Below are 20,614 nucleotides of genomic sequence, written 5' to 3'. Positions count from 1 at the left end.
ATGAATAGAGCAGTTGGCCAGCTTCTGTGGAAAACTGAAAAGAAGTGAAAGATGTAAATCATCTCTGGATGCAGGAATGAGATAAACGTGGAAAGGTTGGAAGGAGGCATATATTTATAGGCAAAGACACTGTCATCAAAAAAGTATTGTTGTCCAGATAAGTAGAAAACGTGAAGGATATCTGGCTAGAGTGGCACATTCTAAGAAAGGAAATAATGAGACCTGAATTTCCTGGAGCATTTTAAATCAGGGAAAAGGTATTATCATTCTTGCCTGAGAGGTCTTTTGACCTTTTCCAGTTTCTTAGAAAGTCAAATGTACATTTTACTTCTTTTCTTGACCTATTGATCTGTGCAGTAAGAATTACAATGTCACTAACATGTAGTATCTGTTCCTTACTGTTCTGTATTATGTTCACTAGGCAGTAGTCAGGGTTTATTTGCACTTTATATTTTAGAAATTTGAAACTCAAAGAAGTCAAATGATTCATCTAAAGTTATACACGAAGTAGATAATGAAGATTCAAATGTAGATTCTCTGACACTAGCACCAGCTCCTTTCAACATTTCCTTTTCCTGGATAACCATGATTGCTCTCAAGAGCTTCAAGGATGTGTTGGGGGTTACTTACAGCCAAGGAATAAACATGGTATATATTCCTGAGACATCCATTTTACCACCAAAAAAATCACAGATATATTAAAAGTAGCATTAATTTTAAAAGCAAATGAAAAATTAACCAAAACTCAGCCTTGAAGGTGATTAGAGAAAAGACTCTCTAACAGCCTGAGCTATTAGGGTGGCTATTTTATTTTATTATTTTATTTTATTTTATTTTATTTTATTTTATTTTATTTTATTTTTATTTATTGGGGTGGCCATTTTAGATTCTTTCTAAGTCAACATGATGGTATGTAAGCTTTATTTAAACCAAAAGCCTAATTTATGGCCACTGAGCATACATTGTGCACCTGCTTTGTTAATGAGTAGCCAAAAGCGAAACTATCTTGTCCTTGAGATCTCGATCAATGTCCCCACTCCCTGCATTCCTTGTCATTAAAACTTGTGATTCCTGCCTATATGATAATCTATGTGGTTGAGCTTTCACAAGATGTAGAAAGATATATAATCCTGTAGAAACTGTTCATTCTCCAGAGCACTATCTTCCCTTTGAAGATAGTGTTTCCTGGGGAGGTATCCTAATTTGGACCAGAATAAAACTCTCTTTCTTACTTTCAGAGATTCTAGAAGTTTTGTTTATTTTGTGTTGACAAAGGAAGACTTTAAAGATGATTGGTCTTTAAAGAAAAATTCAGGCTTTCTTCGAAGAGCTTACTACAGTAGATGTTTGTTGGTGTCCACCCAGCACCCATTCACTCACTCTTTCCTTTGGATATTTACATCTCCTTGATTTCTATCTGCCTTCATTGTTTGTGATCTTAGAGCTATCTGGAAACTCTGTGCTCTCCCTGACTTTCGCCAAGAGGTAAGCAGAAAGCCACAGCTGCAATAATCAGGTTTTGTCTTCTGCGGATTTTGATTCTTGAGCCTAAAGTGAGAAAAAATGGTTGGAACTTGCACCTTCTAGTTTGGGTAGCTTGCGGATAAAGGCAATACAGCTTTTGTTGCCCCCAAGAACCCCTTGGATCTAGCTGATTCCTGAACTTTCTTATCTTAGGTCTTGGACTTCTTTAATTCTGTGATCTCACTTAACAATGTACAACAAATTCCCCTTTTGGCTTAAATTATCCAGAGTCTGTTTACATTGCTTGCAACTGAAGAACCCTAATGAATGTAGCAGTTCTCCTTGTGCATCTAGAGCATCAGTTAATATTAAAAAAACATAATTTAAATACATCTTGCCCATGATGTACAAAGTAATGTGTATGTATATTGTGTGTATGTGCGTGTATACACATCGATATACATGAGAGAGATGTACATATAGATTGAAATAAGAACAGAGATTCAGATGAGAGAGAAGTTATCAGTCTGGTATGAGATGTCTTTTGTTTTTTTCCAGTGTCTTAGGAAGTAAAAGATATGAAGTCACTGAATATATCTAGACACCCTTAACCTACTTTTCTGGGACCTCTGATAGAGCACATAGTCCCCTTTGTTCTATGGCCATAGATCCATATTGGATGCACATCCAGTTTGCCCAACAGAAAGTAAGCTCCTGTCCACAGGATCAATGACTCACACATCCCCCATTTTTCCATTCCAGGAGACATGTGCACAGCGCTCAGAGATTCCTGCATATAGTGTGGTCGCCTGGAATTATAAAATCTCCACTTGGAATTGCAGAAATATATTACTGAAAGAGACTTAAAGATTATTTTATCAGGGCCTTATTAGCAAAGAAATTGAAGGCCAGAATACAATGATTGACTTAGATGACCTAGAAAGTTAGACAAACTTGGGCTTAAAGTCCAGATCTATTGACTTCAGATCCAAGTAACCTCCTCCCTTCCGTTTTGTGGCCACACTTCATCAACTTGGAGTCTATACACATTTAACTTTATGTCAAGTGCTATGAGTTCTTTGCTCTTGAGGGACAAGCCTTGCAAGCTTGTCTTAGGGAAAAGTCGTTTCAACTCTATTCAACCAAAATATAAACTCCTAAGGCAGGATGCATGTTTTCCTCTTCTCTTTGTGGCCTCCTGAGCTCCTAGCAGCCTGCTGGGAACACAAGGGCAACCAATCAAATTCTTTAGCATGTGCATTATGGACTTCAGCCTGCCACCTAAGGAGTTGAGGAAGGACATGGTTATTAGAATACAGCATACAAGAATCAGAAGATACTTAAAAGGGATTCCTCTGGCTTTTTGGAGTAAAAGAGTTGCAGGCAGCTCTTTGATCTATTTCCTCCCACATCAGGCTGACTTTCTTACCATCTGGCAGCCACCTTCGCAGTTCCCCAGATTTGTGTGTATCACATGGAAATACTGATGATATCTGGGTCTCTGTTCCCACCCAAGAAAGGCATCTTTGTGAATTAACTTCCCTTTTTATAATTGAAAATCTCTGAATTAAGTGAAATTGCATACAAATCCACTCAAACTCACTAAAATATTTAGAAGAGAAGGATGTGGCTGGTTTAAAATGTTACCCCAAACACTTTCCTGATTAACAATTGAGTTCTTCTCATACCTTGGCATTAAGAAGGGAGCCATGGATTTTTTTTTTTTTTTTTTTGAGAAATAGACTCTTTTAGAGATGTCTGACACATATTTGACCCACTCATATAGCTAAGAGCTTTTATGTTTTGGTGCCTAGCTGCAGAAGAAAAGGAATAACAAACTTCACCATGGAAAATTGAGATGGAGAGTTATCATTGGTGTCTACAAACATGCCTTTTCTGCATGGCTAAGATTAAAATGGCACCAAATCCTTACAGGGCTGTTATTTATGAGGAAATTATTTTTTTCCAGAAGAGATAGAATCATCTATAGGGAAATTATGACCTTTTAAACAGAAAAATGAGTGAGAAACAGGTTTTTAAAGAGTCAGAATTAGTGCCCTTGGCGATGAAAGTTAAATTGTAATGTCTTCATCAGGGCATGTACTGTTCCAAGAAGACTCATTCAGCTACCTGGATTACTATGTAACACTGTGCTGTGATTTTAGGTACATTATTTCATTAATTCTTGGTTACTCCCTGAGTAGATATTATTATTATCCCCATTGTGCAAATGAGAAAATTGAACTAAAAGCACATAGCTAGAAAGTGACAGAGCTAGATTTTGAATCCAGATCTGGTCTGACTCCAAATTGCATCTTTTGACCAATATACTTTAATACCATACACAAAGAAGTAAAAGCAGGCTCTGGAAAAGAAGGCATCCAAAGAATATTTTCCTCGGGCAACAGTTTTCGTAGCATCAGAAGAGATGAACACCTAGAATGCCCTCCTCAGAAGGCCTGGTGCCTCCTCTAAGTGAAACAAGTCTGGCTAACGAGTCAAAGCTATTTACCAAGCACACACATAGTGACTCATTCGTGGCCCTCACAGCACTTGGTGCAAAGGTAGGTACATAGAGCATTTGCACAGAGCCCCTTAAATTAACATGACAATGCTACATAGCACAAAATACAGAGTCTCTGGCATTGGATCCATTTAGGGATAGATTCCATCTTACCATGTATTGGCCAATGCGACGTTATAATTCACTTAACTTTTCTGAGCCTGTTTGCTCATCTGTACAATAACGGTAATAATAATAATAATAATAATAATAATAATAATAAGTAGTGGGGATCCCTGGGTGGCGCAGCGGTTTGGCGCCTGTCTTTGGCCCAGGGTGCAATCCTGGAGACACTGGATCGAATCCCACATCGGGCTCCCGGTGCATGGAGCCTGCTTCTCCCTCTGCCTATGTCTCTGCCTCTCTCTCTTTCTCTCTCTGTGACTATCATAAATAAATTTAAAAAAAATTTAAAAAATAATAATAGGTAGCATTATTGCTAAGATTAAATGAGAAAAGCAGAACTTTGGGCACCTCAGATATTTCCAATGATTCTGTACTCTTCCATTGAGTAGTTTGTATTTGACCACAGCCCACAGCCTGGAGTTTCATTGCATTCTGAAAGCAGGACCAACATAAAGGGACATACTGAGAATCCAAAGAAGAGAAAGGTGAAGGCTGGGTCCTTGGATGTGGAGAATTTTGCTGTTTGCTCCTCATTCCCATGGACACGGTGTAGCAGGCATGGTCTGCTGCTCTATGACATTCATTGTGACCCCTCTTGTCTGAATCTTGGGGGCAGGCATTGATCACATGGGAGGTAGACAGAGAGGCATGTTTAGAGTCTGTCTCTATAGTAACAACAACAGTAACTATAACAATAAAGTATTTATGAAACTTCTTGAGCATATTCTTACTTGTAGAAAATCTCCTTTTGGAGATCAAGGCATGATGCAAATTGATAATTTTATATGGGCAGCAGAATGTCCCTTGTCTTTCTCTGGCCACACTCCCTTTTCTTTCTCCTTCCCAGGGGTACACTTCTTTTTCTGGGTTTGAGCTAAGAATTGAGCAGTTCCATCTGGTTTTCCCCTTTGATGGAGCTGGAAGAGCAGATATTTTCAGGTCCTGTGTGTATCTGGAAGGAGCGACAGAAACTGGTCCTTCCTGAAGTACTCTGCATAAAACAGCCTCAGACAGATGCCCCCCCCCCCCCCCCCCCAGCTTCTCCTGGTAAGTCACAGTACAACAAGACCTCTGGTTCTATTGTTTCATTTACTGAAGTGATAAGATGGCCTGTTCTGTTTAACCTACCCTGGGGTAGATCAGGGCCCCACGAGGAGGGTAGGGAAGCTCCCTGAAATATGACAAGTGGGGAATAGAATTCTTTCTGTCCCCTTCATATATAATTTTATCATTTATGAAGGGATTTTTACACACTGGGATCCATGAGCAATCTGAAAGTCAATTCCCTGAAAACACAGACTTCACAGAATTCCTTTCAAAATATAGGAAGGAGAAAGTATGATGATAATGAAATGTACAATGTTGCTCTTAGAACTTTTAATAAAACCATTTGTGATATTTTATGCATTTTTAGACATCACCATGTTTCTGAAACTAAGACACTTGTGTACTACTTTGTCTTTTGGTACATTTCTCAAGATTAGAATTCAAATCGAATGCATGTCTTTCCTTCAAGACACACCATTAATAGGGGTTTTTCCTAAATATATGATAAGATGGTGATTCACTTAGGTTTGGCAGCTGCACCGAATCTGCTAGAATGTAAAATGTGAGTGGCAAGAGGTGTGTCTGGTTTGATCCACTGTGGTATCTTAGCTGCCAGTACAGTAGGCACTTACAAAGTTTGTGGAATTAGCCAATAATATCTAAAAGTGCACTTCTGTGCCTATGATAACAATCTCTGTCTCTGACCACATATTTCTCTTTATTCCTCTATCCTTGTGACCAAATCTTGTCCCTCTCCAGCCTTTACCTCAGTCTCACTACCCCCTCCCCAACACACACACACACACACACTCCTTTACATTATTTCTAAGATTCATTTGGAAAAGTGAGAAATTTGCTGTGCTGTCCTCAACCAATTGACAGAATTTGGGTGCCTACAAGCCAATGGATTTCAATGTATACAGAAGTGATTGTTATACTTCCCTGATTTAGTTGCAGTGAATGGAATGTTAAGGCAAAGCCACGATGTGTTTCACAATCTGAGGCACCCAGTTGGGATGGCCATAACTACTTAAGTACAGTTGGTTGACAATGTAAGAAGTAATCCAGGAAATACAACCCACATGCACATAGTTTTTCTATCTAAAAACTCTCTTTTTTAATCCAAGTGAGTAAGATAAAATCTACAGTAGGGTTTCTTCTTCTTCTTCTTCTTCTTCTTCTTCTTCTTCTTCTTCTTCTTCTTCTTCTTCTTCTTCTTCTTCTTCTTCTTCTTCTTCTCCTTCTTCTTCTTCTTCTTTTTTGAAAGAGAGAGAGAAGCCAGGGCAGGGGTGGAGGGCAGAGGGAAAAGGAGACAGAGAGAATCTTAAAGAGACTCCACACCCAGCACAGAGCCTGATGTGGGACTCAATCTTATGACCAAAATCATGACCTGAGCCAAAATCAAGAGGTGAGCCACCCAGGCGCCCCAGCTTCTCAAGTTTTAAAAGGTTTTCAAACATTCCATCTAAAAATAACTGTTTGAGCCTATGTTCCCTTTATAGCAGCCATGATAGAGTAGTAAGGAATGGATTTAAACAGCACATTTCTCTCAGATGTGTTTGATTCATAGTACATGATAGCAACTCTTCTCAACTAGTAAGAGTCACTTGTGTACCAAGAGATAATGATCCCCCCTGCCCTCAGGGTACCTGGAGCCCCAGGGTTGGTCATTTCTGACCACAAGTAGATCTGTCTGGATTTCCTCAAATGGTACATAGTGGCACAGGGTCCAGTGGAGCATCTCACTACCCCTGCAGGTGACAAGCATTCAGGACTCCCCGTTCCTCAGTGATGTGACCGGTAAAACAAGATCACCATGCAGGGGGACAACTCTTTTTGCAACGAGTTTCAGAGAATGCCACTGTTCCTCATGCTCCTTCATTGGGGAAGCTGTGAGAGGAGCTTGTTCTCCCGGTGCCTCGGGAAAAAGGCTATGGACCTGGGTTAGTGGATCTGAGGAAGCTTGGCCGGATCCCCTGGCAACAGCAGCATCAGGTGATGGCTTCAAGCCTGTGTGCTCAATAATCACAACACCTGGTCATATTACATTTATCAATAAAAGAAGAAAAAGGGACATTAGTTTCTTTAGTAAAATTTAAACTTTAAAAAATTTTTGGATGGGTAAAACAAGAGGCTGGATTTATTTTTGTCACTTTATTTTGTGAATAAGGTGTTTCTTCATTGAAGATTAGGAACTCCATGCTGCTATTTCATTTTTTTTAAGTATGAAGTGACAATACCATCACTTCTGTCCTATGTTGTTTTTTTAAGATTTTATTTTATTCATGAGAGACATAGAGGCAGAGACATAGGCAGAGGGAGAAGCAGGCTCCCTGTGAGGAGCCCGATGCGGGACTCGATCCCAGGATCCTGGGACTACGACCTGAGCCACAGGCAGATGCTCAACCACTGAGCCATCCAGGTGCCCCCCATGCTGCCGTTTTAAACTGAAGTTATAGAAAGTTATAATCACAAAGGCAAGTTTAAGTTTCACATGAACTATTTCTGAAATTTTAATTTTGAAGTTATATACAACTTCCCATTTTTATAGATTTGCATGTTGAAACATATCAGGATTTTACATAATTTAAAAACAAAATTTTAATTTAAAAAAGAATTTATAAATATAAAGAAATAACTTTAAAAAACAAGTGAATTGGGGCACCTGGGTGGCTCAATTGATTAAACATCTGACTCTTGATTTTGGCTCAGGTAATGATCTCAGGGTTGTGAGATCGAGCCCTGTCCAGGCTCCTTGCTCAGCACATTGTCTACTTGAGAGTCTCTCTTCCCCTCTCACTCTGTCCCTCCCCCTGCTTGCGTGTACCCTCTCTCTCTAAAATAAAGAAGTGAAATCTTAAAAAAAAAATAAGTTAATCTATTTTGTATTTATTGACGCCACATACCAAGTGGAGCAATTTCAAATAACTTTAAAACACAGGAATTTATGCAGTTTTAGTCCATTACCAAGGGACAGAAACACTGTAAAATGCTAACTAAGTTCTTTCAATAATTGTATCGTTAGGGATCCCTGGGTGGCGCAGCGGTTTGGCGCCTGCCTTTGGCCCAGGGCGCGATCCTGGAGACCCGGGATCGAATCCCACGTCGGGCTCCCGGTGCATGGAGCCTGCTTCTTCCTCTGCCTGTGTCTCTGCCTCATTCTCTCTCTCTCTGTGTGACTATCATAAATAAATTTAAAAAAAAATAAAAAAAAATAATTGTATCGTTAGTAGTTATTTTTTTTAAAAAAAATCTTATTTCTTTATTTATTCACGAGAGACAGAGAGAGAGCACGCCAGAGGCACAGGCAGAAGTAGGCTCCCTGCAAGGAGCCCGATATGGGACTCGATCCCAGATCCCGGGATCATGCCCTGAGCCGAAGGCAGATGCTCAACCGCTGAGCCACCCAGGTGTTCCTAGTTAGTACTAATTTTTTTCTTATTCTGAGGGTGTTCTGTGAATCACATGTATCAAATGAATAATTTATGTGATATTCAAATTTTAGCATCTCATTGTCCTGGAAAACCAGAATTCTTGGTATTGGAGAAAAGAAACAAAAATGTAAGATTTTTGAGGAAATGTAAAAACCATACAGTTCTGAATTGGTATTGGAATTAATTTATATTTTTTTGTAGCTCTGTTCACTGAAAAGACCTAGAAATGATGAGTAGTAGCAAAGTACTCTTAGAGCCTGGATTGTGGCCCCCAAATGTTATTTTTCACTAATTAAAAAAAAAAAACCTATTTTAAAGATATGTATGATTCCTAGGTCTGACAAGAAGTGTATGAGATGAGCTTAGAACATGCTATTATCTCAGATGAATGAAACTATCAAAGACTAGAATTGTGTCAGAAGGATTCAGGATCTAACATAAAATGTTCCCAGCAATCAAAGACGGGACATCTATTAGGATAATGACTACAGTGGATAAGACACATTGCATATGTTTATATGCATTAGTTCTAGTAATACTGGAAAACAAACACCGCACAATGGTTGCCGTTAGAGGATGCTGTGGAACTGATTGATTATTATGAGGATGGTAAATAAAGGGGAAAAAAAAAGACGAGTGTCCTGCCTTTCCTGTAAAATAGATGCCACTGTGCAACCAAATCGTAGTAAGGGTAAAGTTTCTCTTTATAGATGTGTTCCAGTCAAATAATAAAAATAAGAATGGCACTACACTCCATAATGAACTAACGGGTCAGGTTCTTGAGCATCAGTGGCTGTAAACATCACGAAAAAAAGGAGAAGCACTAGTTGTGTGTCTCCTAATAGAAGAACATAAAACTAGTGAAGTGGTCTTCAAAACTGTCAACTTGAACTTGGTCATGCCACTTGCTCATGTGTAGGAAATGCAGGGCAGAGCACACCATGGTGTGTTATAATCAGCAAACATAACCAGGTATCTGCAACAAAAGTTGTACAAGAACAATGACATATATAGCATTGGAAGGAGAATTCTAAATATTAAAAAATACTTAAAAACAACGATATATTATTAAACTCACTCCGGGGAAAAGTCACGATTTGTATGTTTGCCAATTTCCATGGTATAAAAATTTAAAAAAAAACGACAAAACTTTTTCAGTATCATATTGACTTTTCTGGGTCTTTTGCCTTTTAAAATATTTTTTTAAAATATTTCATTTATTTACTTGAGAGAGAGCAAGAGTGAGAGAGAATGAGAGAGTACACAGAGGGAGACGGAAAAGCAGACTCCCCACCAGAGAGCCTGATGCAGGGCTCTATCTCAGGACCCTGAGATCGTGACCTGAGCTAAAGGCAAATGTTTAACAAACTGAGCCATCCAGGCACCCCTCTTTTGCCTTTCCATATGAACTCAGTATCAATTTTTCAGTAAACATCAGGCTCGGATGGCAAGTGATGAAACTCAGTCCCGCACAGACTTCCCAGCTCCTAGAAAACCCAGAGGAATAAGGAAAAAGGATCATGAAGGCAATGACTATCCAAATATTCTTCACCATTATCATTCTTCTCTGGGCCATGTCTATTTAGAGAAATGGATGTATGCCATAGGACCTGCCTACCCATGGTGTCTTTTCTACTGCCCTGGCATTATAGAAGTCACCAGAACAGTGGTTCTCAACTTTGACTATACACAAAATCAGTATCCCAGTATCAGGGGCCCACCATAGAGCTTGTGACTGGTCTGGAGTGGTATCAGGGAATTCATCTTTTAAAAGCAAAATTCTCCAGGTAATTTACATGTACAGTCAGAGCGGAGAACCACCGCACGGAGAAAATCCCTCTGTAAAATAACTAGTTATTTTATACAGAGGGTTAAAGCACTGTAGATTCCCTGCAGTGTGCTTCAAATGGATGAAAAGAGTTTGGGATGCCGATTCCCTCAGTCCTCTGAGCCTTTGCCTGGCACAGGCTCTTCTATTTTCCATAATGCCCTGCCAATATAGTATCATTTTCTATGTGTGCCCAAACACACACACAAAAGCCTGGAAAGTGTGAATGTAAATGAGAGCAGAGCCTTGTCTCCAGAGAGCACTAGCAAATACCCACTTGTTACCAGGGCAAGGAGAGAAACACAGAAGGGGCGTGTCTCTGTTCTTTTCCTGGCACAGTTAGAAAAAGGAGGAACTCGAATGCAAAGAGCGTCTTTGCGCAATGGCTCCAGCCGTTGCTCACATCCCACCCTGCCTCTCCATCCCCTGTCCCCCTCCCAGCCAGCGGGAGCCAGCCTTCCGTACCTGGCTGGGGCTCCTGTAATGCGTAACTTGGTCCCAAAAGCCCTCATTGGCCTGGGTGAAATCTCAGAACTGTGCTAGAGTCTGAGATTCCTCCCCCTACTCCAGCCCTCCTGCCCTCACCTTTCCTTCACTAGGGTCAGATTGGAAGGTGCTCATGTCCTTTTCTATTCCCTCCCTTTAACCTTCATAAGCATGCCCCCCCCCCCAATAGCTCTTGCACCTCTAGTCCCATTTTGGCATCTGCTTCTCAGAGGTCTGAAGCTAACACACGCCCATGAGCACATGAGTAAGAGCCAGTCCATCTGATAGAGTGAGTAGCTGTTTCCTTGGGAGATAGACAAAGTCCAGCTTTGAGAGATAGGATAAGAAAACATATTTCTGGAAAAACTAAAGGAAGTCATATTTCAATTGGTTCAGGAAAGAGATCTTCAGCTATGGATAAGGAGACCAAGGCTTCAGGAGGTTTCTAGCCCTGATTATAAGGAGTGAGTTAGAAACAAAGAGTTAGAGCCACAAGCTCCAGAGAAGAGTATTCTAAGTGACTTACTAGCAGGGATGTGGGTTTATAAGGTGGGGGATATACATCTATTCAATGATTAACCGACAGATATTTGAATGTCTACTCTATGCTAGATCCTTTGAATATATTGCTGAGGAGGAAAAGAAAAATCACGGTTCCTTCCTTGGTGGAGTTTCAGTGCTACAGTGGATACTAAAGTAAACTCCCTACTTCTCAGTCTGGTGTGGGAGTAGTCCTAAGTTTTACTTCTCTGACTGCCTGCTGTTCAAGATGCTTCATTCTCCTCTGCTCTGTTAATGCAGAAGATGTTTCTTCCTTACTTTCCAGTATCTTTCTAACCCAGAGCTAACCTTGACCTAAGCCTATTGTGTAACATGTTTGCATATAACTGCTTGAGCAGCAAGGGGCAGAAGGGGGCGTGGAGAGGAAGAGAAGCAGACTCCCCAAGGAGCACAGAATCCAAAACCAGGCTCCATCTCACCGCCCTGGGACCCTGACCTGAGCCAAAATCATGAGTTGGACGCTTACCTGACCGTAAGCCACCCAGGCGCCCCTAGCTGTATCATTTACAGTCATCTGAGGAAGTGTTTTCTACCTAGCATGTTATAATAATTCTTTTTTTAAATTTTCATTACACTTATGTTAGGATTTTATTTGTGTTAGGTAATATTAGTATTAGTAAGAAGGGAAGTTTACCTGGGAACCTCACACATGAAATAGCTTACACATGAAATTTTAGTAACAAACATATTGTTGAATGTGCTCATCCTCCCTGTTTAACAACACTGAATAAGATTGACGCGAGTCCATGCCTGTGTACTTTTATCGAGACAATGGGCAAGAACAGTCACCATAGATTGGCCAAAGAGAACAAAGACAATTATTGACCTTGGAAAACTGTGCTGTGTCTTTTTGATGATTTTCTCATTTTAATACTTCTCTGTGTTGGGGATGAGGAAAGCAAGAGAGTGTAGCTTAGTGTTTCAGAGTAAGGATTAGAAATAGGATAAACCTGGATTCAGGTATTAGTTTCACCATTTATTAGTTGTTGTTTAGGTTCTAACAGTAATGAGAGGATTTACTGGAAAGAATCAAAATTGCTACCTTGTATTTTTGCTAAAACTATAAAGATTTTGTCAGTATATTTGAAGATGAAAGTGAAGTAGAAATAGGAACCATTTTGTTGATATATGGCAATAATAGTCATTTCATCTATTTTTATTCATGGTCCTGTATTTCAAAAGATCAAATTTTTGTCTTTGATGTTTTCTATGGTGATGATCACGAATTCTTGTACATAAAGCTTTAAGTATGGGAAAGTTTTGCTAGATTAGTGGAACCATACCTGGAGGTATGGTATAGAGTAGAAGAGTATATTGCCTAAAAATAATAAATATAGAATACCTTCCATTATAAAATCATTGTGAATTTCAATTACCTGTGAAAATATCTAAAGGTATCTGGCATTTTATCATCTGATTTGGACTGCAAGAATTTTGCCCACCAACTCTTCCCACAAGGCAGCCCAGACTGATGGCAAAACTTTGTCACTAACAATAAGTAAATTTGCAATTTTGAAAATTTCATTTTTCATTTTAAACACAGAGAAGAGCACAGAAGATAGTATAACCCAGGTGTACCCAGTGCTGGTATTAAACATTCATAGTTTGCCATATTTGTTTCAGGTCTGTAAACTAAAATTTCCTCCACTCCCTTCCCTCGCCTCAGCTCTCTTGCCTGAGGCAGCCATTATCTGAAAGTTAGGAGTGTTGTCTGCGTGTTTTTATGTGTTTAGCATATCTGTATGTCTCGGTAAACAATATGCACTATTGTTTTTTTTTTTTTCTATTTTAAAGTGTTGAACAAGAGGTGGTGTGCCAAACATATGCTCACAATCTTATGTTTCTTGACTTTTTATGTTTTAGTTTATCCATGTTGATCTATATAGATGCTTTGAATTTAATGCCAGCATAAATTATATTGAATGCAGAAAGCATTTGATTATTTTTCCAGGATTAAAAAAAATATATTTGATACGTGCTACAGATTTAATTTTCTCTTTGTCTCCCACAGTTTTTGGGTTCTTTTGTTTTTTGTTTCTTTTTTTTTTTTCCCAAAGCCATTTATTAAATATCCCTGTTTCGCTACTGATCTGTAATGCCTTCTTCTTCCTTTCCCTGGGTCTCCAGACCCTTATTCTCTCTACTTTTCAACCTCAGCCATTCATATGAGAACTGCACTGACCTACAAGATGGGAACCATCAGCCACATGTAGCTATTTAAATTTAAATGAGTTTGAACTAATTAAATTAGAAGTTTAGTTGCTCAATTTTTCTCGCCCCATTTCAAGTGCTTGACAGCCACATGGTAAAAGTTGTTTGCAATTCCTATTCTTTAAGAACAAGGCCACCTTTTACATTATGGGGAAAAAAACATGTAAATCTTCTACCTATATTAAAGCATGGGAACTACTCATCATGGGGAAATTAAAAAAAAAAAAAAAATTCTTCCTTTTAACTGCAGCCAGTGGAGAGAGAGAGACCTGCAGGCTGGAGCCTGAGCCCTCCTCACCATTTCTGTTGGCCTTTTTCTAGTCATTGGCATTTCCTTTGGAAATCATTTATTGTAGGTAGCTTCCCTCCTCTGGTCCACTATTTTTAGAATGCACTTATTGGTTGTCATTTCTTGCCAGCGTGTGAGTTATTTGTAATGTTTTCCACCATCAAGAATCCCTGTTGTGGTTTATTTTTAATGGACTTATTGCCTATTCCCAGTAGGAAACTTTTATGATGGAATTTATAGCTACTCAATTACTTTCTTCACGTGTTTTAGATTTGTGAACCTCCTGGGACAGAGTGTATAGCAGAAACGCGGATCTGGCTCGGTGTCTGGTTCTTACTCTGTGCCCCTGCAGGAGGATTCCAGCCTACCCAGGGGCCAACCTCACCTCCTCCCCCAGTCGGGTTGTGGTACAGCCTTATCCATCAGGAAATTGAATAAAAGTAAAACTGAAAAGTTTTCCCTTACGATCAACATCATTCTCGGTTCATTTCAATTTTATTCCCATTGCAAACTTTGAAGCACCTCAGCTGTGTAGGAGAAAGGAAATGGAATTGGGGCTCTTCTCAGGCCTGGGCAGATTCGATTCTTTTTTTTTTTTTTTTAATTGTGGATTTTCTTTGTCTTAAACACACACACACTTTCATACTTTGAAGAAGACTCTTGCAGCTTTTCAAACTGAATAATAATAAAGAAACAGGCAGCTGCTTTTCTTTTTTTCTTTTTCTTTTTTTTTTTTTAGGCAGCTGCTTTTCAAAGGAAGACTTGGCTTATGAAAATTCCAGGCAACCAGGGCTGTTCTGGGACACATGTCCCCAAAATGTGTCTGATAACTCAAGGAACAGGCTTCCCTCCCCTTTCCTTTTATAAAAAAGCTGTTTTAGTTTCATTTGCATGTAAATTCAAGGATTGAAAGTGTTTCGTTATTTAACTGATATTTAAAAGTTAAAATATTAATTAAAAATTAAAAGTTTCGAACAGAATAAAACCACTGACTGGGAATAGAAAGTTCATGGGTTAAATGGAAGTTAGCAGAATGAGAGCAAAGACAAAGTGTTGATAATAATAGTATCTGCATTTTTTTTTTTTTACACCTTTAGGCTTTTTGAATCTTTAACATAATCTTCGCTGATCTGCCTCTGACTTCCTGGAGAGGGCTAGAAATAAGATAGGACTCCATCGCTCCTCCCCCATAATAGGAAAAAGAAAAAAGGATGTTTCACAACCAATAAACTGAACTTTTTTAGTGGTACATGGTTTTCAAGGCCCAAATTTCTAGAAATTTTATTTTTATTTTATTTTATTTTTTTTTTAGAAATTTTAAAATAAGGAATCTTTCTTCATTATTAATGGAAAGTTACAGCCACTTAAAGAACTTAACGTTTTGGATGTATCATTTGGGAGCTCTTTAATGAGTAGGAATGTCTTACTCATTCTTCCATGATCTCACTATTAATAACTGTAATTGAAGTGCACCATAAAGGTTCAAGGAACACTGATCCGTCGGGAGTTAGGTCCTATTTTTCTTGTACACTGAAGAAGTTAATTAAGAGCATGAAGGACATGGGGTAAAGGAACCAGAATGTTATTATTTTTTTATTAATCCACCAATCCTAGCATTCTTAACGTCTGCCCTTTTCCTCAGTTATCTTGAGCAATTCTGAAGTGCCTGCAGAGGATGGTCTTTTAGGAAGGAGCTGATAGGAAGGAAAATGGAGTGAATCAGGATAGTATATAAAACCCTGTCCTTCTGGGGAAATGCAGTAAATTGGCCCATTCTGTGCAGCTCCCAAGAACCTAGGTTGAAGGAAACAATTGTATCGTTGAGTGTATTTGAAATCATGCTAAGTAGATGCTCTTTACACTGAAGGGCCAATACGAGAATAAACAAGCCCATAAAACATTCCTCGGTGAGAATGTCAAGTTCTATAGGCCAGGTATCATGTAGCCAGCAGAGCATAATACAGAGCTTCTGTGAAGGTTGGGAAGGGTCAGCATAGACCAATGGCCAGCGTTCATATTCTCCAGTCCTCAGGTTTTCAGTTTATTCAGTTCAATAAGCTTACAGAAGACCAGTTATGTGTTCGTGACAGGAGCTGATACAGGACACAAGGCAAGGGTTCCTCCTGCCGACAGCGTGGCTCTTAGTCACCTGATGAACTGAATCCTGAATTCTTCCCAATTTGACTGTCAGCCGCCCTGGGTTCACGTGGAGCCTTTTGCTTCTGAAAAGAAAAGAGATTCAGTTTTTTACCTGGCAAATGGTTTGTCTTACTCCTTTATTTGCATAATTCATTGCCGGGGGAGGCAGAACAGTTAATGAATATTTATTCTAAATATATGAGCTCATTTATTGCCATTTCGCAAGAGCAAGTTTGCTTTCCATGAGCCTCTCACCCTTAAGATGGTATCCCTGGGTTTCCCAAATCTTACATTGTTAATTTCCTTCTCTCTTGGTCCCTGGTCCTGACGCGTTTCTCTCTCCCTGTCTCCCATTTCTCATTTCCCCCTCCACATCCCTCTCTCTTTTCCCTTTCCAAAGGCAGAAGGCAAAACCTTACTGCAAAATTAAAACTAAGGCTAAAAAACATTAAAATATTTAACACACACTGTATATAAACTCGATGATATATTTGGCTAACATAATAGGAATGAAAGATTATGATACTTAAACTTCATTTGTAAGAATTCATCCCTTTAAAAAAAAAAAGAATTCATCCCTTTGAAAAACTCTAAAGTAACTGTTCAGAGAATGTGAACATGTTTGTTTCAACAGGCAGATGAGTTTTTATTTTTGCTATCCTTGGAACATTCTGATTTTCATTTGTAGATGAACCCATGTGCTCACACGACACACACATGACTTTACTGCTAGGATAAAGCAACAATTTCTTTAATGCCCTATGAAATAAAATACAAGTTCTTAACCTTAGAAATTATGGTCATCCCTAACTTTTCTGTAACTTGCCCCTCCAATCTTTTTCTCCCTACCTTCCTGGCATCTTCTGCTTCCATCTTGCTGCCTACTCACTGCTCTGCACCTTCCTGCCATTACACTTTTGTTCACCATCTTTGCCCACAACTTCATTGCCTCGAAGCCTACTCTGCCTTCAGTGTCTTTCTCATCCATGAAGCTCTGAAAACACTTCATACCTTTGAGAATGATAACAAATATTAATATTATATTATAATTGCAACCTTCTGTGCCTACTTTGCATCAGCCAATCACCATGCTAAGCGCTCTGCATATATTATCTCATCGCATCCTTCCAAGGTTGAGGAGACAGGCGTTTAAAAGCTTACTCAAATTGACCAATGTCAAAATAGAATTGGATCTCAGGTATACATCAGTCCAAGGTTCAGATTTGCAGCCTGAGGAAAGAATAACTGAAAAAAACTGAAGGAGAAACTTTAAGCAGTGAGGTTAGACGTTGACAAAAATAATCGAGGTGAAAAGTAAAGGGTGGATTAATGGCAATCGGGAAAAGGGGAAACTGGTAAAAATATTACAACAGAACTAACAGCACTTAACATTTGATTGACTATGAAGGCACAAGAAAGATCAAGAAATGTCTTGATTACCAGTGTTGGTGGCTAGAGCGAATGAGGGCTCCATGGAGCCTGGTTGGGATTGAAGCCAAGCAGAGCAAAAACATTTACTTTGAGATAATAGCTTAAATATAACCTGTCACATTTTTTTTCTCTGAGTAACTGAGATTTGTCCCTGGCAGTCCTTCTGCAAAGAAGCTTAAGACCTAAACCTGATCTTACTGCCAAAAGGTAGCAGAGGGTAGGTCCAAACAAAGAAATTGTTCAACAGTAATCATTGTTCTGCTTTGAATTTCAAAGAGAGATTTTTGAAGTCCGTAGCGAGATAATGGCTTGAAAAGAGGCCTTTTGATTTGTAAGAGCTTTCCTTTATTGGAGAGAAAGAGTTTTCTTAGAATTTCCAAAGCTAGGCTTTGAATATTAAGAGTCGTAAAAAGAGGGACTGTAGCATAAAGTTTTAATATAAATTATAGAACAAAGAGCGATGGGGCTGTGGCACGAAGGCAGTTCCTGTTAGGGAGGAAAAGGAAATAAAAATCCTTTACATGTCTAAGGAGAGAAACAGGAGTGTGAAGGGCAAAAAAGAAGGTAGAAGAAAGAAAGAGAGCACAAGAACACAATGAGGCATGAAGAGCAAGAGATGAACCAATTGGGGGATCTAGTCCATGTCCATTGCTACCTCACCAAGGCAAAGGAGGAGAGGATTTGTTGCTAGGTACTGTGGTGGAAAAACCCCAGCAGGTTTGGGAAAATCCCAAAGAAGAGGACTTGTTCCTTCTTTCCTATGGCATGGCCCCTTTGAAAAGGCCTCCATTCATCATGATCCCAGAGCAGCATGCCATCTCAAGAATACAGCAGTGAACAAAAACAGTAATTATCACTGATAAAAGGGTTTAGGTGGATGGGCCTTCTATGTCATTCCTGGCTCCCAAGGCCTGTATGTAGATTGCAAAGTATCCAGAACTTTCTATATATCTTGGAAAGGAATGGGGAAGTGGTAATAGAACCAGAAAAAACCAGGGGTCAGGAAGCAGAGGCTAAAGGATGAGAGAACAGCAGCACCAAAGGCTATTGTTGAGAAGTAACATGGGAGAGGAATGGAATCTGAAAGAACAGGACGGGCCTACCTATGCCATCTGGTGTGGATGGCAACCCACATACCATATTAGTGACCAATGGGATCAACCTAGAGCATAGAAGAGGCCACTAGGGCAAGGGGATGCTGGCACAAGTTGTACTTCCTCCCTCTTCATGCAACATAGACTGTGTGACATTAAATCATCTCTGGAGAAGCAGATAGGGGAAGGTGGAGAAACAGTTGAGGGATGAGTATTTATTCAAAATTTATTCTAGGATTTTAACTGGAAAGATGTTAATGACTTTAAATTGGCAAGCAGAAAAGGCAGGAGGTCTTGTCAGGTTATCTTCATGTTAGGCAGTGTAGATAATTTATAGAAAAATTAGTTTAAAGTTTCCTGAATCTAAATAAAAGTGGGTCCACTTTGATGTCTCCATTATAGATGATCTCAAATCAACTTTGTACTTTATGGTGTGGTGCCCAGATTTGTGTCATTAACAAACGGAGGCTATCTGGCAGCTTTCTATCTTAGCTATTTTTTTTTTCTCAATATGTAGGTGCTAAACTCAGATATTAAATTTCAAAACTAATAAAACATTCACTAAAATCTGTGTGCCTTATAACTGTGGATAGCTGGGGCAACATTCTGGTTGTCCTACCACAGTTACACAGACAAAAATAGGGAACATAAGAAAAAAATACTTGGGAGGGAAAATTATGAATTTGTTATTTTAACACTTTTATTTTAGAAGAGTTTTAGATTCACAGAAAAATTATAAAGATTTCACAGAGAGTTTTCATCTACTCACACTAAGTTTCCCTATTCTTAGCCTCTTAGTGTGGTACATTTGTCACCATTAATAATCACGTATTTATGTATTATTGTTAACTAAAGTCCACACTTTATTCAGATTTTTTTTTTTTTTTTTTAGTTTTTATCTAATGTCTTCTTTCTGTTCCAGGATCCCTTCCAGCTTACTACATAGCATCTAGTTGTAATGTCTCCTCAGGCTCCTCTCAGACCTTCCTGGTTTTTGATGATCTTGTCCATTTTGAGGAGTACTGGTCAAGTATATTGTAGAATGTCCCTCAGTTATTATTTGCCTGATGTTTTTTTATGACTTGACTAGGGTTACGACTTTTGGAAGAAAGACCACAGAGAAAAAGTACCATTTTTATCACATCATATTAGGGGTCTGTACATGGTGGTTGATCATGATTTTTCTGGCTGAGGTAGTGTTTGCCCAGCTTCTCCATTGTGAAATTATCCTTTTCCTACAATACTCTTTGGAAAGAAGTCATTATGCACAGTTCACACTTAAAGGAATGAAGAAATATGCTCCACTCCATTGAAGGATAAATTTGTACATACAATGAATTCATTTTGACACAAGAGTTTGAGATGTCTTAGAAACGAATTGTGGAAACTCTCTGGGAGGGTTGAAAATGCAAAATTGTGGCTCCATAGAAAAATAATGGTGAGAAAGAGAGAGGAAAGGCTATCAGGGTCATAGAAAGATGTTATTAAGCAGGTATCTAGAAGGTGAGAGAGAGAGAGCTGGAGGGAGAGAAGAACTAATGTAGAACAATGGACTAGAAGACAATGGAAAACAGTTTCAAAAGGAGAGAAGATTTTAAATGCTCCACAAAAGACAAGAAATTTTGTGTCCTGCTAATTAACAGAAATTGGAACATATTCTTTTGAGTTTATGTCATCATCACCTCTTAGCCATTCCAACAGTTGATGTGCCTGCCTCTTCATTAAACTCTGGTCATGTGCTATCTTGGTTTTCCAATGAATTTTTTGTTACTGTTATTACAGAATTGCATTCCACAGTATCTGATGGAAGACGGAGATTCCTGACATAGCAAACTGTCAGTATGCTTTTATATTACAATTGGGTATTGTCTTATGAAAAACGATTTTCTTAACCTTCTTTTAAGTTCAAAGGTACTTAGGAGAAATAATGGATGAGTAGAA

Source organism: Canis aureus, chromosome 1 (genome assembly GCF_053574225.1).
Source record: "Canis aureus isolate CA01 chromosome 1, VMU_Caureus_v.1.0, whole genome shotgun sequence".
In the NCBI taxonomy this organism is placed as follows: Eukaryota; Metazoa; Chordata; class Mammalia; order Carnivora; family Canidae; genus Canis; species Canis aureus.
Note: the sequence above shows the minus strand (reverse complement) of the source record.